At 31.9% G+C, this 14,838-nt stretch overlaps 1 non-coding gene across 1 annotated transcript; it reads left to right on the top strand.

Annotated features, from left to right (window-relative positions):
* The first annotated feature begins 9,545 nt into the window (after window positions 1-9,545).
* TRNAD-GUC (transfer RNA aspartic acid (anticodon GUC)) lies at window positions 9,546-9,617 on the top strand. Its single transcript has one exon. It is a non-coding gene; the product is annotated as a tRNA-Asp (tRNA).
* The last annotated feature ends 5,221 nt before the right edge of the window (window positions 9,618-14,838 follow it).

Raw genomic sequence — 14,838 nt, 5'->3', positions numbered from 1 at the left:
TAAGAGCGCTTAAATGTGATAAGATTGGGGAGGGGGGGGGTATGAAATTTATTTCGCAAACAAATGCGTTTTTGGTTTTTATTTTCAAAGATCATCTCACTCTCACGTTTTTTATCTGCTAGTGGAAGAGAGTCCCATGCCATCGGTTTCAGAGCACCAAAGACACGCTAGATAAATTTAAGGCGCTGGTAACGAGCTGATAAGATCGCATGGTAGTATGTGTATTATAGCGCTTAAACCGTACTAAAAAAAAATAAATCATATGTTTTACTTAATGTTAATTATCTGTATATAAACATCAGAACCCGAAAGCGATAATAAAGCACAAAAAATCATTGCTTATGTGGTTAATTTCATTGCTTGATATGAAGTACATATATTGCCTTCCAAGATCTTAGTGCGGTCCTGTATCAGAAGACATCTTGTACGTGGGGTAGATCGACTACAGGTAACTCTGGAGAGAGATGGTAATTTACACCTTTACACCTATTGCATGCCTAATAAGTTTACAAAGAATCGACCTGAGAAGAAATATGCATGTTACAAAACTCTTTGTAATATTTTTCTCATTATTTTATAGTATTTTTCATCGCATATTTATATTATTAATATGTGATGAATATAACAATGTATTACAATAAAAAAGTTTAATCTACCTTTCAGCAAAGCGAAAAATGCGTCAGATTTCTTCTCTGGAATGAGTCCGGGGGCCCACTCAATATTGTGGGACGCGAGCGAATACATGAATTAAAAAAGAAAAAGTGATAAATGAAAAAATATTTTTTCTTCGAAATAAATATACGGTTTTGAAAAACAAGACTTATTTTAAGGAGTTAAAAATTATACAAATATTTTTAAATACATATATTCAAAACGCGGAAACGTGTCTGACCCCTAGAACGGCCGTTCATGTTCTGAATTTGAACGTTCGAGATCTCAGCCTTAAATAATTTCAAGAATCCAACAAAAAGTTTTGTATTGAAATCAACACAAAAGCCCGAAAATCCCGATACAAAGAATCAACAAAAAACCGATAGTCCAAACAAATTGGCTTAAAATTAATCTAAACTCTAAACTCCGATACAGCGTTTTTTGTCGAATTCATTATAGAGACTAAATGTTATTTGCATGTAAATCAAGTCGATGTAATCCTATTACATGAAAAGTTTCGTATAAATGTAGCCTTATCTCGATCCCTGTCTACACAGTAAGCTGTACAAATTTTGCAGATGACAAATGTGTATAATTTGCCCACTTTTGTTAAAGAACTTCGGACCTTCCCCAGTGATACTGTCCAAATTGAAACAAATGTCTCAACTTTCAAGGCCTCCTTATCGCTGAATAGTAAATCATAATATTAATAAAATAAAATTTCATCCCTCTGGCCCGGCTACATTGTAACGTCACCCTTTCTCCTTGAGCTACCCCCATATTATCGCTAACGTTTAATGTTGAAACGAAAATATTATAGTGAGATTTATAAAGTTTTTACGCGATAAATATGCGTATCTACTCATACGAATGTCAAAAAAACATCGAGGAGCATATAAAGACAATATTTGAGCCAAAATCCCACTCAAACCAAGGTAAAAAATGTTCCTTTTTCTTAATCTAGATCTTCCTTATCGATGTTTTGTCGCATAAGGTCTGGTTACTGCTCACTGCCTGTGCATCTCTATAAGATAAAGTGCGTTACATCACCATATTGCGAATGTGGAGAAGATATAAGGGATGCAAATCATACTTTATTCCTGTGTCCTCTCACAACAGAAAACGAGAACTTCCTAAATAGCTTAATATAGGCAGGAATTCAACCCCTCACCCAAGTATCCACCCATCTTTGTTAACGTAATTCTAGAATGGCGGTTATAATCTCTAAAATGATGAAGCGAAATGCATTTAAAAAAACTTTATTTTCATTATTTTGTTTGCAAATAAAAATAACACTTAACACTGGCAGAAATATCCCCTCACTGAGTGACTGCCAAACAGTATTTTTTATTAGGAAAGCACTTAAAAATAATATTCCTCTAATTAACAACCAAATAAATTTTACATATAGTCCATTGTTTGATTCGACATCGATTAAACACGATTCGTCAATATCCAATTCGAACCCCCCCCACTCCTCTCATCCTACAAGTATATAAATAGATTCGATTCCTAGTCTAATTCTAATATACGTTTAACCTCGGCTCGTAACGCATGTCTGTATTGAAAACTATAGTGCATGTTGGTCTTCGGGTCGACCAAAAATCGCATGTGTTAGACAATTTGTGTAGTTTTGAGTGTGTAAATGGTGCTATGGTGGTGAAGGGTAGTATTGTTTGCATGCTGTGTTAGTGATTGTCCTGACGAAGAGACGGGTACGTCTCGAAACCGGTAGACGTAAAAATCTCGGTGAGTGGTTATATACTAATTTTATTAACATTTTTGTAAAAAAATAAATAAGTATTTTTTTAATACTTTAATAAAGATATACATACGTTTTCCACGTGAAATTAGTTAATTTCACGTGGAAAACGTATGTATATCTTTATTAAAGTATTAAAAAAATACTGTTTGGCAGTCACTCAGTGAGGGGATATTTCTGCCAGTGTTAAGTGTTATTTTTATTTGCAAACAAAATAATGAAAATAAAGTTGGCAGTTGCCAGTTTTAGCTGCCAAAAACGTAATTTTAATAAAATGTATTTGGGTGGGTCCCCGGGTGGTTTTTTAATTTACAATTTGACCGGTAGGTGGCGCCACAATCGAGAAATTGCACTTTTTTCTAATTTCGGTTTGAGCACAATGACGAAACGGAAAAATTGAAATTCCAAACTCAATATCACATGTCACTTAGTATGTAGTCGAAAATTCGAATATCGAAAAACGTTCATTGTTCGAGCAGGACGTCTGTCGAGCCCGCTAGTCAATAAATCAGTTTTTATTCTCATTAATTGATTCGGCAGTCACTTTGTGGTAAAATCTATTCATTTTTATTTAAGTATTACTTGGTAAATACCACTTTTTCTTAAAATCTATAGTGACATGTGTTTCACACGTGTCACAATAGATATTAAGAAATATTGATATTTACCCAGTTTTACTTCATTACATTTTAGTGTCTAAAAAAATACAATAACTATTTTTTTCAATGTGTTTTTTTAAAGTATGTTTGTATACATTCTTTTCTTACCCCTATCCACACCCAATGGTGCATAGGGCACTGCATTATATTGACGCAGTGCTATCTTGATCGTTAGTTACATGAAGACAAGGAAGGGACCAGTCCAGAGGAATATCAAATATATATTAGAGTGTTAAATCGGTAATATTTATTTTCAACCCCCCCTGGGAATCGAACCCGGGACCTCCAGCATGGTAGCTAAACATACTAACCATTACACCACGGAGGCAGACTACACCAATGATATGTAGAAAAAAATACATTTAAAAAACTGAATAAAGATGGAAACCATTTGACGGCTCGTTAAACACGTTAGATATAATATATTATATGTACATGGTACATACATACATTGCCATGTTTAGGTATAATCATTATTCCTGAAAATTGATCCATCAGGGAAAAGCGATATTAAGGATGAAAATTTTAAGGGAAAATGTGAGTACACTTTTTTCTATAAAGTGTGCAAATCGTGTTCACTTTGTAGCCTGAGGGTGACAAAACGCACTGAACTGGAAATTCAAAAATTGAATTCACAAGGCAACCATATTATTGAATGATGTCACAAATTGGAATCGAAAATCCCATCCCATATTTTCATCATTTTGCGATATTTTCCCGAGAAAAATAATCATTTTTTTGGTCCATTTTTTACGCCCACACATTCGCCCGACCGAATACAATAAAATACAATTTCTTACAGCTATTAAATTACACCATATTGGAATATACATTATAAATTGGACCTGACGTATAAAATCAATGTATTCGTATTACGAGCATGCAAACAACACATCTCAACAAATTGGCAATGGTTTTAATTTAATGATATTTATTTTTACGGATAAATCGCAATTATAGTGATCTTTTCAAACGAATCTCTATGATTTCAATTCAGGGAAATTCATCTTTTTTTCTTGAATAGATAGCAGTACACAAGCTTTTACGATCACGGGTATGCGACAGCGAGCGCCCTAGTCATTGATGCTATTCTCTCACAACCTTTTTTTCCCTTTAAGTACTTTTTGTACTTTAAGCAGTTTGTTTCAATTGTATCATTTTTAATAACCACTGTATCATAATAATTATCACTGTAATTGTGTGTGTGTATGTACATATGCGTGTACATACATATATATATATATATATATATATATATATATATATATATATATATATATATATATATATATATGTAATATATATATATATATATATATATATATATATATATATATATATATATATATATATATATATATATATATATATTGTATATGTACCTATGTATTCTCCTTTGTATGAATTTATATATTTTTTTAAAATGTTTTCTTAGCATTCAGATAACTTTACATATGATCATAAATAAATAAAAATTGTGTAAAAAAATATATATTTTATATTGTATTACCGCTCGTCTTTTTCGAATAGTGAGTGATTCCAGTAATTGTGTAATACTGTACTTGTGGATAAATGTTTTAAAAATATTTTTATTAAATTTTAAATAATCGAGATGCTTTTCGCACACATGATACTCGGTTTACCATAATTTACATTGAGATAAATATTAAATATTTCCCGAAATTGTAACAAGTCATTATTTATTCGGCATCCCTTTGTATGTAGTACAAAAGTTTTGAAGCTCATTTTTAAAAAGATAGCTTAAACGATTTATTTTAATGAAACCATCCCATGTGTCGTAAAACATAGCATATATTTTTTTTAAATATTTATTTATGAACACCTAAAAATAACCTCGTGTCATGTTTTTTTCAAACTCTAATAAACAAAAAAATAATAATGTTCAATATCAATTAGACGAAACAATGTTTGTGCTTACGTTATTACAATCTAAATTTATGTAATTCGTCTTAGTGATAAAATATGGTATTGCAATGAATATTCAAATATTTGAAAAAAAAAATAGTGAGTTCTGGGACATTTTCCGGTAGTTTATAAGCGAGTTCCAAGACCTTTTTTTAAAAAAAAACTAAACTAAAAAGAGTCCAGCATTTACTTTAAGCACGTCTTTTAACCGTCTAATTTCTTGTCACGATTACTTTTCTGTGTAGTGGATATGTATATCACTATAATACAAAAACACTATCGATTCTTTTCTGCCATCATTCTTTCCATACGAGCTAATATCGCCCGCATCAAATTATTTTTCTTTGGCAAACTTCAACGTAACCAATGTGTTAATTTCCATTTTTTAGCCATATTCAGGTGATCAGTTATTTAGTTTTTAAATACAAAAATATCACTTTTTTTAAGTATTGCCAATCAGAAGCTACAACTTTTACCCATCTTAAGGCAAAATACAAACATAGTGCGGTAAAATTTAAAGTAAAGATAAATAATGTACGAATGCCTATTATCATGTCAACGGAGGTTAGAGGTCAAAATAAAATAAAGAACAGAGGCAAAATAAAGGAATGGGTAAATGATCAAGAGTTAACTGTATTAAAATTGTAAAATAGTTTGTATTCATAATTTTTTCTTTCTTTTTTGTGTGTACATTATGTTAAAATGGATAAAAAAAACAATAAAAATGTAAGTAAAAAGAACTCCACCGACAAAAACCCACAAGGTGGCTTGGTGGGTTTCTGCAAAAAAAATATTTTAAATATGTTTGTAGTTGTTCTTTAAATAAATGTATGCAATTTATGTAAAAAAAAATAAATAAAAAAAAAAAAAACAGCTGACCCAATGTCAGTAGCAAGTGTGGCCAGATCTATGCAAATGTTGCAAATAAAAGTATTGCCAGTTGTTATTAAAAGGCATAAACTAATTCACACACCCAATCTATTTTTACGGTTTTTCGTTACGTTAAACAATAATCGTTATTAAATAATGACTTTTTAAAATAGAACCTACGAAAGAAAAAAGAAGAAATATTGCTTTTATACCACAAAGTCGAAAGTAAAGTCGTAGCATAGGAAGAAGACGTATATCCAGGCTTAACAATTGAGAGAATTGTTTCGCCGTGGCAATAAGTCGCGATTTACAGCGGGTGCAGACAATGTGAAAAATGCCATAATGGTTGTCAACCTTCAAAGCTATATATCTAACTAAAAACGTCAGTTAACCCTACCATCACAGCAGTAGTGTAGAACAATATACTTATAATTAATTTGTTTAACTAACTAAATTAATTTTCCTTATAGTCCACTATTTACCAAACACCAAACATTGATTTAGCAAGATTTGTCATCACCTAATTTAACCCCCCCGCCTCCACTCTTTTCAACTTACATAAATCTGACGTATTGTGACTAACATCGTTGCGAGTGTTTTTGCCTACAATTTTCACTTATGAATTACATGGAATTATAGTAACTTTATACATAAAGAGTAAATCCACTCACGAGTAGGCATAGGCTATGAAACATAAAAAGTTGAAGCCTGAGTAGGATCGTGATAAGCGGCGTTGAATAAGCCGTAGATATCAGAGTCACTTGGACGTAAGGTAATTAAAAAAAAAACTAACATCGTTAGTTCATGTCAGATCTCTGCCTTAAGTGCATGTTGTTCCGCATTCCTTAGTACATGTTGGTCCTCGGGTCGACCAAAATCGCATGTGATAAACATTTTGTGTAGTTGTAAAAGTGTGAATAGTGCTATGGTAGTGACGTGAAGTATTGTTTGCATGCTGTTGTAGTGATTGTCGGTGAGTGGTTACATACTAACATTACTAACATTCTTGTAAAAAAATGTAAAAATTAAGTTACCATCACCCGTCACTCAACAGGGGTAGGCAAAGAGAATAAAACACCATACCACTCTGTCTTTATAATCAATCTTCACCTCTTCCACATTCATGCATCTCCTCATATAAATCCGCCGATTATTTCGACTCCTGTCCTGACCATTCCGGTTTTTTTTTGTCTGAATATTTAAATCGCAATCCCTCTAAATGTTTTATTCAGGCCCTTGTTATTGTACACCCAGTACAGCTAAATAAAAAGTAGGTACAATTTGCGAACATCGAAAGCCTTCCTGATTACTGAAAGCAGAATCAGCATTCCAGAGCAAATTTCTCATGAAAGTCTTTTCTTAAATCCAATGTATTTCTTATTCCCTCCCTTCGTCCTTGTGATTTTCTTCTCGTCCCCTGTATTAGCATGCATTTACATACGTTAAATAAATTCACGGGGCACATTCACAATTTCCATCTAGCCCCGGTTTTCTGATACAAATGAACCTTGATTAAAGTGAAAAAGCGAAGATTTCTGGCCGAATATAAAGATATGCACAATAAAGTACACGTACGTTTTCCGAATTCAGTTTCCGAATCGGATTGCACGAAGCCGATACAAAAAATTCGTTTGTTTTTTTTTTCCGAAACTAAATATTCCGAAATCGTAAAATGAACGTATGCTGCGTCTCTGAATCCGAAAATCAAATTCAGAAAACATTCGTATGCTTTGGACCTTTTTGTATTAAAGGCTCCCGAGGCATAACACATTTCGGGTGAGTTTGGTATAGTTTAATGTCTTATAGAAGTATGAAGTTTATTTTAAATCAATAGATATTAACAACATTTTGAGTGTGATAATATATAGGAGCAGAGGAAGACCGAAAAAAACTTGGCATCAATTAAGTCAAATACTACTTGATAAAAGCGGTCAAGTAGAATGATCTCCGGGTATATATGAAGACATGCATGAATGTGGAAGAGGCGAATATATTTGCAAAGACAGTTGGTGAAGCAATCTATTCTCTCTGAAGCGGCGTGATAGTTAATTCGTTAGTTAGAATTCTTAACGCCACCTATTGAAATTCTTTTTAAAAATAATACTTGTGCTGAAGTCATTATCAAGTATTTTATTCAAATTATTTCAGCTACCAGGAGAGCATAAAGTTTATTTCAATGCTTTCCAATTCTTTGTACACAAATGCTAGATTTAAACTTTAATTTTATTTAAAGGACCACGATCAATAAGTCTCGCCGTAAATAGTTTTTGTGCGTTCAAAAGAGACTATTTTGTAGGGAAAAGGTTTATTGAAAGCAACTTATCGCGATCTACGAATACGTGAATCCTCTCCATAAATTCTAATCCGATGTCACTGTGCAGGGACACATTCAGAATATAACTTGCTATAAACATTATTTTTTATTTTCGTCTTATCGCTAGCAAAAGAAAATTTTACATCACTTCCATTGCAATAATGAATATCTTTTAAACACTATAAAATAAAACAACCTTTTATATTATTTTTTGACATGTCATCAAAGATGAAGAAGAATATGGAAGTCTGGGCATTTACAAGGCTGACGACCGTCATAGGCTGGTTTAAGTGATAACTTTACACACGTGTAACATTCACCAATTCTACCTATTATTGACAAACATACTACTCAAATTCTTGGAAGCTCTATATATAGGAACCAATATTGAAACATTGATCTTAATTCACTAGAACTTCACTAGAGACATCTATTCGTGAGATGAAAATAAGCTTTTTACTGAGCAGAAACTCTTTTATTAATATGTGAGGTCCGAATCCTGGATTATGCCGTAAATGCCCAGACTTCCATATTCTTCTTCATCTTTAATGAGATGTCAAAAAATAATTCGAAAAACACTCCTATAATTGGAGATAATCCAGATCCGTGAACAAGTATTTGGACACACTCAAAATGTTGTAAAACAACCTTGTTTTAACCACTTTTTTACTGGTACATTTTTACTCCAACTGGCTTCGACAAGAACCTTGTCATCATCAGGGTTAAACGTGTACTGTTAAGTTAATTAAGTGTAAATAATAATTTATATTAGTTGTAATATAAGATAACTTAAGAAATTTAAAAATATATATATTGTTCGATTTCCAGGGGAATTAAAATAAGTTTGAATGAGGTTTTTTTCATTATTATATTTATTTCATAGATAGGACTAGTATCTGAAGTGCGGTATGATCACAAATGGGTTTGGATGAGTAAAATAGTAATTTTAATTATTACCTACCAACATTTAAAAATAAGCATCTTATTTTACTGTTGAAAAAATAAATATATTTTATTAAAGAGTTGGGTACCAATTCGGCCCAGATTAATTTTAATGAACCCGACCCTTTTTAGTATCCACAGTAGGTTTAGAACTGGACCCAAAAACGTGCCATAAGATTGAATATGTATCCAGATATTCACTGCCCAGATTCTATTTACCACACGACAGTATACCCAATACGTGACAGATTTATAGCATTTATACAAAAAATATAAGTCGGACGTGGGTATCTGCTACTAAACCAAGGTTATTTTCAAATAAAAAAGATAAAAAAGTACATTTTTTACCTCCTTATCTTCGTTTTCAGGTTTCAGTCGTTGCTCTTCATACTATACTGTTTTTTTGTCGCTTCACTCATATTCCTCGGTAGTATAGTGGTCAGTATCCCCGCCTGTCACGCGGGAGACCGGGGTTCGATTCCCCGCCGGGGAGGATTGTTTTTTGTTTTTTTTTCAATACGCTATTTTTAACTGAATTTCAATATAATATGCGTATTAAAACCAAGTTATAATCCAAAATGATTTTTCATGATGTATTAATTTTAATTTAAATGAAATCACTTTAAATGATTTTTTATTTATTGTTTCGGCATTAACTTTGTGGTAAGACATGTTACAATAATTAAAGAAAACACTTCGTTTTTTACCACTTGAGTTTTATTATAGACTTATAGACTACATGTTTCAGAAGCTAAACTTCCATCATTCAGGTCTGTATAATAACTATACTATGTAGTTATTATACAGACCTGAATGATGGAAGTTTAGCTTCTGAAACATGTAGTCTATAAGTCTATAATAAAACTCAAGTGGTAAAAAACGAAGTGTTTTCTTTAATTATTAAATGATTTTACTAAATTTGAAAACTATTTCAATTAGTTATCAATAACTACTAGTTCAATAACTTAATTTTACTATTTCAAACTATGTAATAACATTTCGAGTTTACATTTTGATATTTCAACATAGATAAAGATAAAAATATGGAAGTTTGGGCATTTACAAGGCTTTCGACCTGTCATTGGCAGGTTTAACTGATCACTTTATACATGTGTAACGTTCACTGTTCTATACATGGTTGACAACGACACTATCAAATTCGGAACTTGTATGTAAATGAATTAAATATAATATAATATAATTAAATATAAATTGACACGTGTTTTCCCTCGGCACCATCTATGGTTGAGTTGAGTAAGCTTTTAATTTATCAGAGACCCTTTTAAAGTGTATGAAATGATTTTTCGTTATTTTTTGTGCATTTTTTCTGGAAATGGTTTGCCAATTCGTCAAGGAATATTATTTGTTATTTCGTTTTTTTTTATCACGATAATAAATGTTATTCCAACCTTGTCTACTCTCCTCTGATAGTTATTTTAAAAGGATATACGTGTTTTATGAGAAGGTAGAAATGATATTCATATTGCACTCATAATCCTATTAGTTGGGATGATGGATGTTTGTTTTTACCATCACAAAGTATGATTTATGGTTACTTTCAAAATGGATTGTGTGTCACGCTTTATAACAAAAAGTAAAATATTGTAATTTTTTATTGGCCTCAAAAGTTGCATTAGATGAAATATAACCGTGTTTTCAGAAAACAAATTATAAAAGTGACAAAAATTAACTAAAAAATAAATATGTATGAAGCGTAAATACATTTTAATGAAAAAAACCACTAAATGTTATTTTATTATGGCTTTGCTTAAAACATTGTTTTTGTATTGAAAAACATTACTTTTTATTCGAAATAAATATGTATATGGTTTAAAAAAAAGAGTTATTGAAAGATAAGGAGTAACGAGTTATAAAATGACATAATTTAAAAATAAAAAAGTACCCTCTGTACCATTTGGTGTGGACTCTTTCCTAACTTTCCAACTTAACCTAACCTAACCCTTTTAGGTTAGTTAGTTTAGGCTAGGTGCAGTGCCCTATGTACCATTTCGTGCGGACAAGGCTAAGAAGGTGTAGGTACCTAGTACCTACATATAATGCGACAAACTTATCTAAAAAGATGAAGAAGTTTAGTATTATTATTTTTTAATACGTAAAGGTGGAAACCTATAATTGGAATTGTTATTTTTTTTGTATTTTATCATATTTTGTTATTTTTCTTTATATTTCATATTCTGTTGGTTTTCCAATAAAAAAATTAAAAAATTAAAAAAATGAAAATCCCGAAATTTACAAAACTAAACCGTTTTTTAAATGTGCCTGATTTTTGTAAAAAGACAAGATTTGAATAGGATTTTTCGGTTTGCATTTCGGCGGCACAATCAAAATTGGTTTAGCTTTGTAATTATATCCGGTAGAAGCTGGCTTAGTGCTTCAGTCTGCCGCGGCCATTCCTGAATAAGGAGACAAAATCCTCGGCTACCCACCTGGACTAAACCCAGCGCTTGCAGGTCCTAATCGGTCACGTTTTGCGGTTTCCTTCCCGTTTCTCTTTTTTCCGCCCTCTTTTCTTTTTCCCCGCGCATAAACCCGTAATCCTTCAAGAAGCGCTGATGGTACGTCCACACAGCATTTGAGCTTACATTGTAATATCTACAAAACACGTACAAAAAAATGTAATCCCTAAATCAAACCAAATATTGATTCTAATCAATATTTGTAATACTTACTTTTTGATTTTTCACTTACAAACAATATATAATCTAAATTTATAGTTACTTTATATATTTTTAAACGTAATCATCATTTCGGCAGGTTTCAAACAGCTTCTTCCTCAAGACTTAGTGATATCACTTAAGCCAGCCGATGACATGTTATAAACCCTGTAAATAACTAGACATATTCTTGTACAAAGAATTTTTACATCTGTAACATGTACTTGTTTGTACCTTTAAAATCCATTTAAAGTACAGGGCGGGTAGTATACGTTCGAAATGATGTATGAGAAATTACGACAGGTTTTGGCTGCAAATTAGTTGTACAATATAATAGGAGCTGAGGAAAGGTATTAAAAGATTTAAAAGTAAGAAATTATTATATACAAGAATACAGTGGAACCTCTTATAACGAGTTTAATTCGTTCCAGCATCTTACTCGTTAAGCGAAACATTTTTTTCCCATACAAATCAATGTAAAATACGATAATGCATTCTAGGACGGAAGAAAATTCAATTTTTTACATATTTTTTTTAACGTTTATTCAAATAAAATAATAAAATAACTTATAAATTGTTACGGAATGTAAAAACTTGGAACATAACATAGATTTTTAAAAAATAACGTTACTAAAAATATGAATTTATGACAAATAATTAAACCCCTTTTACTAGAAAACTGTTTTGAGACATTTGTTTCGCCGACGCTCAAAGTTTGGCTAAAATGTGTCACAGCATTATCATTGAATAAATTTGTAGCACGAATAGACATCTCTTTATTAGGGTGATGCTTCTTAATTGTTGCTCTGATACTTCTTCCTCCTCCATTAACAAACCCTTCTCTATAATTTCTTGAGTAGACTTCACGGTTACTGTTTCGAAGTCACATTTGACAACGTGAATGTGGTGGACAAGGGACTTCCCCTTCCTCTGTTACTCGTTATGCGAAACATCGATCGTCAAGGGAGCAACTTTTTTACATTTTTTTGCTCGCTATGCGAATTACTCGTTATGAGAGGTGCTCGTTATGAGATGTTCCACAGCAATGCACATGTGAGGTTCCAAGAAGTGATATAAATGTTTCAGGTGTTTCTTGAAAGTTATCAGCAAATGTGCATTTTTCATGCGAAGAACTGATTCATTCTAGAGTTTGATAGGTTGGATAGAAATTAAATTACTAAAGAAAGATGTGCTTTGACGAAGAATGCAAATTATTGAGAAAGCGATAGTTCATCAGAAAGTACTGTACAAAATGTGAAGAAAGGTAACTAATAGGCAATTAAATAAAGTAAAATAGCTTTTATATCGTAAATTTATTTGCTATGTGAAAACCAAACAAATTTGAATTTTAGCAATTTTATAAATATGACAGTAATTGGATGGCGCAGTGTAGATGGGGCTTATAATTTTCCCCTCAATTCCACCTCTCCACTCCACCGTCCACACACAGTCCTCACCTCGGAGCATGTGACGTGTCACCCATGACAATTGGCTGATCCAACAGTTCACTTGAAAACTTCTCACCGAGTGAAATAAGAACACTTCAAGAACAAAAAGAGACGAGAAAAGAGAAAACTGCCGATCCCGAGATACCGCACAATCCGCAACTCACATACATACATATATAAAACATACACACACCACACATTCGTTACTGAGAACTCACAAAAAAATCAAAGCTAGATTTTTTTTCATGTATTATCGACACGTCCAAACTATTCCTAAAGAGATTAGATGTTTTCTTGGATACGTTTTCTACACAAGAGGAAAAAAGTTCATTTTAGATTAGAGCTGAGGACAAAGAAAAGGGAGACTCGCCACTACGCAAGGATGCCCACTTTAAAATATAAACAAATCATTTGTGTTACTTGCATGTATGTAGGTAAATGTGTTTGTAGAATTGCGTTAGTTTATTTATTTATTTATTTTTCAAAACATATTACATACATAAGTCATATAATATTCCCAATGAGTAATTTTGGGACATGGGATTATAACGATTATAAAAATAATGCACTTGAAGGAACAGCGTAAAGATGTGTGGCGGTTAGCAGCGAAACAATGCGACTGATTCAGTTTTGTTGTCGCGTGCAATTAGGTAAGTAATTGAGGGTCGAAATTTCAACAAATCGGCCTTAAACTTACTGTTTGAACTGGATGACTTATACTCTTCCCTAATCACTCATAATTAACCATTTCCATGTCATTGCGTTTTTCACCTTAAGTAGCTCGTAATATCGCATTCTGAAACACTGTGCAACGGAGTCGAGAAAAAAATACCTTTTTATTTTTGAAATGGGACAAAACATTTTTTAATGTCACTGATTTCCAACGTATACATACAGGTTTGTATGTATAAATTATGAATTAAAATATAGGTTTTTTTTTTACAATCAGGAATATCATTTTAGATAAAGAAACGACATAACATTCCTACGTTCATTCATACGAGTTCATAATAAAATATATTTTTAGAACTTGATAAACCGATTCGTTTTTAGTAAAAATCTTTATTACTTCACTATTGTAAATATTGTTTGTCAATTTATTATCCTGATATATTTATATTAAATTTCTGCTTAAGCATTGCTAACAATTCAATTGTTCATACATTTTTGACGTTTTTTACACCATAAGCATCATATGAAAAAGAAGGCTGTTATATACGTATGTATACTGTATAGCAAGGGTGGCCAACCCGCGGCCCGCGGAGCAATTCACACTTTTTTTTTTTTTAGTGTGCACAAAACCACCAAAAAACATTCCATCGTGCGTAGTTCGTATAATATCCCATATATGAGAGTGTTTCACCATCCTGGCAATTTCAAGACCCATAATGGCGTCCAGAAGTAAAGACGTTGGTTTTAAGAAGACTACCCACGCTGTATAGTATTTTATACAAAAACACTTAAAATGCAATCAATCATTTAGAAACTTATTATCTTACTGTTGGGCAAAGTTAACAATCTTGTCATAAAACAATGAACCTCAAAGGGTTAAAATGCATTTTTTATAAACATGCCAAAATAAATATTTTTC

The sequence above is a fragment of the Brachycentrus maculatus genome, unplaced genomic scaffold (assembly GCF_059751285.1).
Source record: "Brachycentrus maculatus isolate JH-2025_06_01 unplaced genomic scaffold, ASM5975128v1 h1tg000117l, whole genome shotgun sequence".
Taxonomy (NCBI): Eukaryota; Metazoa; Arthropoda; class Insecta; order Trichoptera; family Brachycentridae; genus Brachycentrus; species Brachycentrus maculatus.
The sequence above is the reverse complement of the archived record's forward strand: the minus strand, read 5'-3'. Positions and strand labels throughout refer to the sequence as shown.